Source organism: Panthera uncia (assembly GCF_023721935.1).
Source record: "Panthera uncia isolate 11264 chromosome B2 unlocalized genomic scaffold, Puncia_PCG_1.0 HiC_scaffold_24, whole genome shotgun sequence".
In the NCBI taxonomy this organism is placed as follows: domain Eukaryota; kingdom Metazoa; phylum Chordata; class Mammalia; order Carnivora; family Felidae; genus Panthera; species Panthera uncia.
Window position 1 is genome coordinate 113,544,844 of NW_026057580.1, and position 11,893 is coordinate 113,556,736.

General features: G+C 41.8%; 1 protein-coding gene across 1 annotated transcript in view; it reads right to left on the minus strand.

Moving 5' to 3' along the window:
• The window catches only part of PRKN (parkin RBR E3 ubiquitin protein ligase), a 1,335,825-nt gene that overhangs the window by 1,211,161 nt on the left and 112,771 nt on the right, over positions 1-11,893 (minus strand). The window lies entirely within an intron of this gene.

Here is an 11,893-nt window from a genome sequence, read left to right on the forward strand (position 1 = left end):
TCTGTGTGTGTGCATTATAAGTTTTGCCTACTACACTATCTTCTCGTTGCATGGCCTACGTTTCTGGTGCACAGTTCATCTGCTTTGAAATGCACACTCTAGTTTTGATTCCCACCCTCCAAAGCATCTTGAGACTGAACCTGTGTCATCTACCAATTCACTGTGCACAATCTCGAGGACTCCTCGGTAACACATGACAAGGCTAAAGCCCACAGAACCACACCAGGGACTGACACCACAGGATGCCTCCCACTAGCACCTTTCAAGTCAAAAAGGGACTGACGTGACTATGATGATGGGTAAAAAACAATGGGCAATAGAATGGACCACTCACAGTTGAATGCTGGTATTATTTTACAACTGCTTCTTTCATCTGTGTATAATATGAATATAGAATTATGATATTAAATATATAACATTTTCATAGTATTTTATAAAGTAGGTATTTATCTGAATTAAAATAGAACAAAATAGAAACTCATTTCAATGTGAATTAGTAAATATCACAATAGTGATCGAAATCACTTTGTGTTGCACAAAGAAATGGAGTAATTGTGCAACAGCATTTTTATTTTTAAGTATTGCCTAAGTTTATCAGAAATTGTTATTACAACATGGAAATGTACTACTTAAAATAATAATTATATGGGACTCTTTAGGAAAGAAGGCTAACATGCAATTCTTTTTTAATTTTTTTAATCTACTGAAAGGAAAAAATCTTGATTTTTTAATAATTTTATTCATTTATTTATTATTTCAACCAATCACTCAATAATATTTAATACCATTTAATGGTCTACTGTGTGCCAGGTACTAACTGCTATGGACACAGAAAAGTTCCTTCTTCACGGAACTTACATTCTACGGACATGACAAGAAGAAGGAGAAAGAGAAAGAGAGGGATGGGGAGAGGAAGAAGGACTGGGGGGAAGGTGGGGAAAGGGGGGGGGGGAGGAAAAGAGGGAAGGAAGGAGAAGAAGAAACACAGCAATAATAAAAACAGACAAGTAAATAATGATTAATAATTAATTAATTCTATGGGTAATAAACAATATGAAGCCCTGAACTAAGAAGAAATTCATAAAACTGAAAGAAGAAACAGTTCCAAGGTGATTAGATACAGGTCTACAGACAAATCCTACATCCTGTCCTCAAGACAAATTACAGGTGTATTCAAGAATGAAGATGTCACCTGTTCCCTTTATACCTCTGCACTGAAACACCTTAGCAAGTTTGATATACATTATTTCTTTTAAATGTTCATTTATTTTTTGAGAGGGTGGGGAAGGGCAGAGAGAGAGGGGGGCAGAGAGAGAGGGAGACAGAGGATCTGAAGCAGGCTCTGTGCTGACAGCAAGAGAGCCCAATACGGGGCTCAAACTCAGGAACTGTAAGATCACAACCTGAGCCAAAGTCGGACAGTTAACAGATTGAGCCACCCAGGCACCCCGATATACATTATTTTTATGAGGTGTCACTACACATCCTGAGAAATGCAAAATGTTCTCCCAGTTTCCATTTCTGGGTATATGATGAACCAAATAAACTGTAATCCCTTCTGCTACCAAATGCCAGAAATGCTGCTTCAAAAATAATAAACATCTTTTCAAATGCCCTAGTCACTTAGGGAAATCCCAGGGTGAGTAGAAAAAGAGAGCTAATTCAGCAAGCCATGGCACTGCCCCCAAGGATGCCAGGCTTGGCAGCCAAAGGGCCAGAAACCTGATGTCCTCAAAGGCTGTGTCTTTGCCTGGAATCTGGGTGAGGAAAGCGTCTCTCCAGAGAACAGATGGAGTTTTAAACCTACACATTTTCAGGTCGAAGTGTCCTCAAACAGAGGTGATAACATTAATAAGTGGTCTCAATACTCAATGAGGTTATGCTCCCACCAGAAGCGAACTCAAAGTCATCGTGGGGAAATAACCTCACGATGAAGGCTATCCAGTGACGAAGAGCGGGTAAAGATGAGCTCACAAGTTAAAGCGTCAGCCCTCACCACAGCCACATGATCATTCTGATACGAGCAGAACTCCGCCAGCCCGGTGTTAATATGAAAAATAATTCAGGTTCACCATTTTATGCCTAATTCCGTCCATTATCAACAACACCAACAACAAAACATGGGAAGTCTCCTAGAACATTTATAAAATATACGCTTTCCTAGTTTTTAGGCTGGAAATCTGAAGGGTTCTAAAATTATCATTCAGTTGGTGAACTAATCCTTCAAGAAATCAGGGAAAGAAACAGCAGAACAGATAATCGTGACTAATTGTTCTATTTTTAATTAGGGCATAATTTCTACATAGTAAAATGTACAAATTCCAAACGTATACACCCATGACATCCCGGTCCAGATCAGGATAAAGAATGCGTGTGCTGCCCAGAAAACTTCCTTGCACCCCCTTCCGGGTCTGGCCCTGGCTAGCTGTCAGCAAGAACCGATCTCCCTACCGCTATCACCACAAATGAGGGTCACATGTTCTTCAACTCCACAGACATGGAATCACACAGTCTACATGTTTGTCTTTGCTTTGATCCAACCTACTTTTTTAAACTCAAGTTAAATTTAATTAATAATTTTAAATTAATTTAATTTAAATATTACTGTATATGTCAGTGGTTTCTTTTCTTTTCTTTTTTTTTTTAGTGACAGAATAATGATCCCTTCTATGATTATGCCACAGGAGTTTTATTCACACTTTGGCTGATGGGCATATAGCATGTTTCCAGTTTGGGGCCATCACAAATGAGGCTACTATGAACATTCTTGTAGAAGTCTTTTGAGTGGCATATACACTCATTTCTCATTGGTATATACTTAACACTACCTGAGTCAGAGTCAGTTTCCTTACCTCAAAGCAATTATTTTACTTTTTACCACAGAGGGATTTTGCCTATTCTAGAAATTCACAGATATGGAATTAGAAGGTGTATTATCTTTGTGTAAGGTTCCTTTCACTCAGAATAACAACGTCTGAGATGCATCCATTGTGGAATGACTACTCAGAAAATAGTAACAGGACACTCTTAGATTTTACTGTATGGTTTTCAGATTTACCAGACTTTTAGAGAGTAATTGTGATTCCACCTGTGTGGTTTATAAATTTATCATGTCCTTAATAAGCTGCAAAGTCTACTAGGTTCAATGAAGCAATGGTCTCATCTACCTACCAAGTGTATTCTCACTCGGGAGACAAACTGACTCAACAGATATCTACTGAACATGTATTTTGTGTCAAGGGCTGGGAATACATGAAACACATCTCATTCAGTACGTGGGCTCGTGTGGGAGATAAGGCTGATAATGGCACATGTGTGCTGGTATAGGCACAAACACTGGGTGCAAAGGGCCATGGGGAGAGAGCTCCTCACCCAGTCCGGGAGCCGGGTGAGACTTCTGGGAGGAAAAACTTCTGACAACAGCCTGGAGCTTGAAGGATTTAGGCAGATGAAGAGGCACTGAAGGGCGGGAGGAGACAAGACTCTGCAGGGCTGGGGGACAGGGGACTCGGTGTGGTCTAGGCAAATAGTTCCTGGCCACTGAAAAGCTAGGATGCCAGGCAAAGCGTGAAGCTCAGTATTACTGGAGAGAAGGATTTAAGGTAGGAGTCAAGGAGGCGAGGCCGGAGAGACAGGCAGAGGCCAGAACCCTCAGGCTCGTGCATGAGGTCTCAGAGAATTAGGATGTTACCGTGAAGTCTCCAGGGAGCCACGGGAGCAGGCGCGGGGCCGGCCTCAGTGAGTGTTTTGGGTCATAATTCTCACTGCAGCACGCACACAGGTGGGTGTAGGATAAAACAGAGGTGAGGAGGGGCGTCTGGGCGGCTCAGTCTGTTAAGCGTCCGCCTTTGGCTCAGGTCACGATCTCATAGCTTGTGAGTTCGAGCCCCACACTGGGCTCCGTGCTGTCCGTGTGGAGCCTGTTTGGGATTCTCTCTCTCCCTCTCTCTGCCCCTCTCCCACTTGTTCTCCCTCAAAATAAATAAACATTTAAATAAAAAATAAAATAAAATAAAGCCCTGTGGAGATGAGAGGGAGATTGCCATGGGCCCATGGACTAGAGGAGTCCCAGGTCCTGAACTGAGCGGAGCAACGGCAGGAGAAGCAGACCAGAGACCACAGAAACGGGACCCGCCGTTCACCTATTAACAGTCACAGGGAAAAGACCGATAAGCTCAAAAGTGCCTAATCCTAAGCAAATCAGATGAGCTCTTCTCAAAGTTAAAATACCAGCCCTAAAGCAGTGATGTGTCTCAAAAGTAGAGTCGTCTCCTAGAAAGCAAGGGGGAAAGCAAACTGGCGTTCTCTGCCGATCAGGGCACAAAGTCAAAGGCTGGAGGGCTCCTCCCACCACATCCTGGCACATCCTGGCACATCCCTGGCCTCCTGGGATTCACAGCTGACATCACCTATTGGTTCAGCCCAAGGTTTAGCCCAACCTCCAAACCCTAGTTGTGTTCCTCAATGCCGTATTTTGACAAGTGAGCTCTCCCCGAAGCCCTCGGATGCACTGCTGTTATGTCAAATTTTAGTTTTCCCACATAACAAAGTATTTGCTCTTTTGGCCAGCAGGCTTTTCCTCATGAATGTAGATAACTCGGGGGCAATTTTCCTGTCCGTGTAAATAACCGCTGAGTGAGGGATTTCTCAATTGTGAATTATTAAGGTTGTGGAGAATCTTGTAAAAGTGGCAGGTAACACCTAGAACGTGACGGCTGGGGAATCTCTACATATTTTGCTACTAAATGACATCAGCTGGAACCAGAGCCTTCCGGTCCTTAATCTCTGAAAAATCTGAATCACATACACACTCATTTTACCCTCAGCTTTTCCTCTAAGTCAGTGGTTGGCAAACCAAGTCCAGCTGGCTCCCGGTTTTGTGATTAAAGTTTTATTGGAACCCGGCCCCGCCCACTTGTTTACACGTCATCCAGGACTGTTGTCACACATTCCAACAGCCGAGCTAAGTAGTGGGGACAGAGACTTCAGGGCCACAAAGCCCAAAATATATACTATGTGGCCCCTACAGGAAAAGTTTGCAGACTCCTGCTCTAAGCAAAGCCCAAACAAAACAAAACAAAAAACAGCTGCTCTAAGCAAAGCCCAAACAAAACAAAACAAAAAACAGCTAAAATATCTTTTCCAAATTTATCGAAAGAATAAAAATGAAAAGACACTGAAATCACTAAAGAAGAAGGGAGGTTTAAAATCTCCCCAAAGCTAGCCCAATGTCTCGTGTTCACTCAGATGTACCAAAGAAAGTCATGAGCGGCTGGAGTGCAGCACATTGGAAACCCCCGCACGGGACCCCAGCCCTAGGAAGACCTGTCCCAGTTCTGAAGGGAATCCTAAGGAGGCTGATTAACCTGTGGGAAAACCGTCTCAGGGAGATCTGCCGACCCCCAGGGGCACACTGGGCTCTAGAAGACAGAGGGCTCTAGAAGACAGGGGGAGCGTTTCATGAGCTATTTAAAAAAAGTTGAGATCCTTAATGGTGTCAAGGTACCAAGCAGAGGCTCCCGCGCAGCCAGGAGACCGTGTGGCGTCCATGGAGGAAGGTCCACACCCCCACCCCCGCCCCCAGTGTTGCCCTGACCCGCTGACAGGTGTCAGTGTGGCCGGAGGGCAGTGCTGTGCCTGCAGCAGCACCCGTTAGAGCAACCTTTCTTCTCTAATGGGAAAGCTTCAGTGCCCCTCCGTGAACATGGAGAGCACCTGCTTTAATAAATCAGGGTCCGAAATGGCAAATCTGTCTTCATTTCCACCTCAGAACGAATCGTCCAGCACTGTTTAAATGCACCCCGGCACGGATCTCTTTGTGTATTCCCCGAGGCCCGTGGTTATTCTCGCTTGTTTCACAGCGTGTACAAAATAAAACCCATCCAAGTCAAATACCTAGCTTTCCCCATACTCTCCTCCACTCCTCCGCTTGCCTTCCGAGGCCAACCTAACACAAAACACAGAATATTGATTAAAAAAGCACTATGAACCCCTGCCATACATTATCATCGGCCATACGTTTTCTTATTTCCCACGTATAATAATAAACACGTTTGATTTGTGAATTTTGGAGCACAGTGCCGGCAGTTATTGAAATGCAATCCTTTGGGGGTAAATGTCTTATTCCCTCCCCTCACCCCAAGAACAAAGTCTGGAGTGTGAGCTCCTGTGTGAGGGACGGATAAGGGCACTTTCCCCACAGGCCCTAGTTCTCCGCCCCTCCCTTTTCCCTCAGACTCTCCCATTCATTTTTACCTCTGACAGTAAAAACCCCAGGACAAGACTGTCACAAAAAGGATTATCTTTCAGATCAATGGTGAAATTGATTCCAACCACTACGATTTATCAGCCCGCAGCAGAAGTGCAGCTGGTTAGAAAAATGTCCTCTTTGGAGCCCACACTCAGCTCACCTGGGCAGCATCTAGCTTCATTTTACATGAATGCAATATCCTGATGCTTTATCCGAATACTCCTAATCATAAAGTGTGTATCACCTGGCCCAAGGGATCTTTTCAATATTCTTTTGTAGGTGATATGGGTGTCTTCACTTTCGGCTTAATACATTTATAATGCACCAGGTACAGATTATTTTTTTCAGTTAAACTTTCTAACCCTAAAAATGGAGGCTAAAATATAGATTAAATGGCTTCAGGTCCAACAGGAATAGACAAGATTAGCCATCCTACTTCGTGACAGATTTTTGGTATTCCACATCTCCCCCTGCCTTTAATTGTTGTACATCAAAACCCAGTGGAGGGTTTACTAAAATTACCGACAGCTTTACTGACCTAAGTGTTCTTTTAACCGTGGAATTAAATAGCAGTGGAATTTTACTAACATCAGCTTGCTTTTATAAGACCAGAAAACCTAGGATTTCAATTCCTTGGTATAATTTAAATAAATTAAAACTCTAGCTTACTTTATCAGTAACTCAAAACATCCTACCTAAAAGCTCCAAATCCTGAAGTAAACTGTTTAGCTGACTTATAACAGGTCAATATCATTTGCTGAAAAATGAATTACCAAAGGCAGAAGTTACCTTAAAGAATTAGGATTAAAAAAATGGGGGCAAGGAATATTTATCTATGTACTTACATACACATAAATGTAGAGTACCAGATCAATGATTTATTATACTCAAACAGCAAATAAACAGCTAGAAAGAAAACAAATATGCCAAAATGATATATTCATATCATACTGCCTTGCACAAACATTTTACGTCTAGTGTAGACATTTTTTTTTAATTTTTTTTAAGGTTTTATTTATTTTTGAGACAGAGAGAGACAGAGCATGAACGGGGGAGGGGCAGAGAGAGAGGGAGACACAGAATTGGAAGCAGGCTCCAGGCTCTGAGCCATCAGCCCAGAGCCCGACGCGGGGCTCGAACTCACGGACCGCGAGATCGTGACCTGAGCTGAAGTTGGACACTTAACCGACTAAGCCACCCAGGCGCCCCTAGTGTAGACATTTTAAGTTATTCAAACCAGAAATAAAGATTGACCAAAACTTGCCAATCGCTTGTATTTTAAATATTCAAATTAAGCCAAGTATTTAGACTCTAAAATGTATTTTCTCATAAAATATGATTACATACAGTGACAAAAACTTACATAACTGAAATACCACTGATTTCAAATGTACAGATTCAAAGTTTATTGTGAATCTTAGATTACAAGGCCATCCAGCAAAATCTTTTAATCTAAGATCAGATTTGCATTTAGAAAGATCAATTATCCTACAATGAACACAATGTTTGGAGAAGAATCAGAATAGATACAGACAAGTCAGCTGGTGGACTAATTAATCAGTTTACTATCTATTGTCTCTCACCGAAGTAGTCAAAAAAGATGGTTGACTGAACTAAGGATGGTCATGTGTAAGACAGAGAGACTTACAGATAGAAGGTAAAATTGACAAGACTTGGTGATGCTAAGAAAGATAACTGAGGTCAGGAGAAGTTGCAAAACAGATTTCTGAGTAAATGGTTGAACAGTATAGCCATTTATTGAAACAGAAGCACGAGAAGAGGACCCAGCTTGGAAGTGAGGGGGGGTGGGGATGGGGGGCGGGGGGAAAGGGTCCTGAATTTAGCTTTCGACATGTGGGATTTGAGGTGTTTTTGAGACATTCAAGTGTAGAAGTCACAAAGGCAAATGGATATATAGGTCTAGGGTACAGACAGTGACACTCAATAGAGATTAACGTTTGTGTCACTGGAATACAGCTAGATCTTGACACCACAGACATGAATAATATCACTGAGAGATCTCACATCTTGTGATCTACTACGAATACAGAAAAAGAAGCATTCAGAAAGGTAGGGGAACTTGTGTCACAAAGCCTAAAGAAAAGGAAGGTGCTGAATGTTGCTAAAATGACCCTGGTAACCTTAGTAAGAGCTAATACTGTACAGTGATGGGGTTGGAAAGCATAGGAGGATAGCATCAAGGAAGTCAAGGTATATAAGTCAAGGTATAATGTATGAGTATAAGTCAAAGAAGACCATCGGTAAAACCTAACTCATTCCAGAAGTCTGAATGTTAAAGAGAGAAAAAAAAAATAATTTCCAGAGGGAAAGATTAATTAAATGAAGTTTGTTTTTTTTTTTGTTTGTTTGTTTTTTGTTTTATTGGGGGAAAGTTAGGTCTGTTTAAGCAAGAGATTGAGTACAAAAGAAAAGCAAGGATTTCCTATGTGGTTAAGTTCTTGATAAGCTGTAAGTGATGGTATCCAAAGCTCCAGAGGTTCACCTTTAAAAGCAAGAAAGCTTGGATGGTTTAGGTAGGTTTATTTGCTTGGTATCAGGAAAGCAAGGTTTCCATATGATTGTTTTTATTTGCTTTGTAAAACAGAAGATGTCATCTACGAAGCCTGAGCGGGAAGCTGGAGAAAGAGAAGGGAGGAGGCATGACAGAGTTGTTGTAAGGACTGTGAAAACATTGATGATCAGAGAAGCCTAGCAAAACACTGGACAAACACTGCTGAGAGCCCTCTTGAAGCTGGTGTCCAAACATGAGAGTCAAACCAATTGGTCCTCTTGCGTGTTTCCTCCAACGTCCTGTGGCTACACAAGAGCAGACTTTAAAAAACAAACAGGTGGGTTTATCAAGGTTAGTGTCTCCTGAAGATGTCCATGCAAAGATTGAAGAGCAAGGGTGTGGTATAGACCTATTCTAACGTGGTACATAAACAAGAGTGTAATTGAGATTATGAAACAGAGAGTCGAGTGGGGAAGAGAAAAAGGGACGACTGATACAGTGGGAAAGAATAGGAAAGGAAATAGGCATGAGGTCCTGATATGGTCCAAAAACAATCATGGTGAGAGGGGTTAAAAGAGCAAGCTAGGAGGTGAGGGCATCTGTCCGGACAGATGCAGAGCAGCTCCCCTGGGGATCTGGAGGTGGAACAGGTAAACACGTTGACGGTCATAACATTGCTTGTTGTGTGTGGTCCTGGGAGTGGGTAAGCAATGGCCCCGCCCCCAAAAGTGAGGTTTTTCTCCCTGATGTAATTGGAGCAGTTAGAATAGCTCAGAGCAAAGGGCAGTGTGGATAAGAATGTGGCAGCTTTTGAGGTGCTTCCCACGGGGAACAGACATGGGTTCTACACCCACATCTCAGCTCCCTCTTAGAGCTGAGGACCGTCTTCCAGAAGAAAGAGAAACAGTAGAAGCCAAAAATAAATGTAAAGGTAACCTATTCAAACTCCTTAATTTTTTTTTAAAGGTTATTTATTTATTTTTGAGAGAGAGAGAGAAAGTGCTACTGGGGGAGGGGCAGAGAAAGAGGGAGAGATAGAATCCCAAGCAGGCTCTGCTCAAATCAGCAGAGTCTGACATGGGGCTTAAATCTGCCAACTGTGAGATCATGACCTGAACTGCAATCAGGAGTTGGACGCTCATCTGACTGAGCCACCTGGGTGCCCCTCGAATTCCTTTAGTTTAACTAAATTTGCAGGGTTGTGTATTTAGAAGTGTCGAATGGCTGACTTAAGCCTAAATGTTTTGGTCCCCAGACCACAGAGGTCTCTGATACTCCACTTATCCCTGCCTTGCTTTCACTGGTCATCTGACGACTTGAAGAAGCAGCCCTTAAAAGTGCAGATTAAAATGGACATTTGATTCCAAAATATTTTTATAAATGAGAAATGAAACAGAAAGGGGTACCTGGGTGGCTCAGTTGGTTAAGCGTCCAACTTCGGCTCAGGTCATGATCTCGTGGTTCATGAGTTTGAGCCCTGCATCAGGCAGGGTCTGTGCTGACAGCTCAGAGCCTGGAATCTGCTTGGGATTCTGTGTCTCCCTCTCTCTCTGCCCCTCCCCCACTCGTGCTCTGTCTCTCAAAAATGAATAAACGTTGAAAAAAATTGAAAGAAATGAAACAGAAAAAGAAATTTACCTACTTCTTACGAGAGCAGATCCATATAGTTTTTAATCTGAATGACAGAAGTTTGAGAAATCGAAGTAAACAGGGCTGATTTCACTTATGGTGTTAAATTCACTCCCATGGTTATGATTTCCCTTTGTCTTCAAAGACAAATATCACTAACACTAATGACACATTGGCGGTGCTTTGGCCTCAAACTGTCTTTCCAGTAATCCTTAACCATTACAGGAAAAAAAAACCCAACATTTTAGCCAAACTTCAATGTGAACTTTGGAAATAACTCTAATTTCGTTTTTTTTTCTTTGTTATACACGTCATCCCTAAACCAATTACCTTGAAAAAATCACATTTATGTGAAACAGTAATACAAATACACCAGTTAAAACAGAACTAACATACTACACTTTAATTGTAAAAAAAAAAAAAAATCTTATTTATCTTTCCACTAGATTAGTATAAGCCATGTTGATAATATCATAAAACAGAATAAATGGCAGATAGTCATAACATATCAAAGCTCAGCATTCTTAAATTCATAAATACAGACATTAAATAAAACCAAAATTAGATTTATTATAGATAATTACATGGATATTATTAGAAATAAAAGTGATTAAAATTCTGTATTCTATGGTAGCAGCTTTGAATATTCTTACCATTTGACTTATTTCCTGACAATATTTGAGGGATGAAACGAGGATAAGAAAGGGAGTCGTTACAATAGCAGCAACAACACTAAGAAGGCCAACACTTACATAGCGTGGACCCTGTTACCCTGGTAGATGCTGTTCTAAATGCTCTGCAAAGATGTGGACTAAAGGGGCCCTTGCACACAGTTGGTGGGAATGTAAACTGATGCAGCCACTATGGAAAAAAGTACGGAGGTTCCACAAAAACTAAAAACAGAACTACTATATGATCTAGCAATCCCACTTCTGCATATATCTCCACAGGAATGGCAATCAGGACCGTGAAGAGATATCCACACTGCCACGTTCACTGCAGAATTAGTCACAATAGCCAGGACATAGAAGCCTAAAGGTCCATCAGTGGATGAATGGGTAAAGAGAATATTATATGATATATATGAACGTATATATTATAGAACTCATGGAAGCAGCAGAATGGTGGTCAACAGGGGCTGGGGAGAGTGGAAAATGGAAAGGTATTAGTCAAAAGGCACAAAATTTATATAAGATAAATTCTACAGGCATACTGTACAACCTGGTAACTACAGTTAACAGTACTGTATTGTATACTTAAGAATTTGCTAAGAGGTTTGATCTCTTTTTTTTTTTTAAGTTTATTTATTTTGAGAGAGAGGGCAAATGTGCATGAGCGTGGGGAGGGGCAGACAGAGAGGGAGAGAGAGAATCCCAAGCAGGCTCTGTGCTGTCAGTGCAGAGCCCAACAAGGGGATTGATCCCACAAACCATGAGATCATAACCCGAGCCAAAGTCAAGAGTTGAATGCTTAAGTGACTGAGCTACCCAGATGCCCCAACA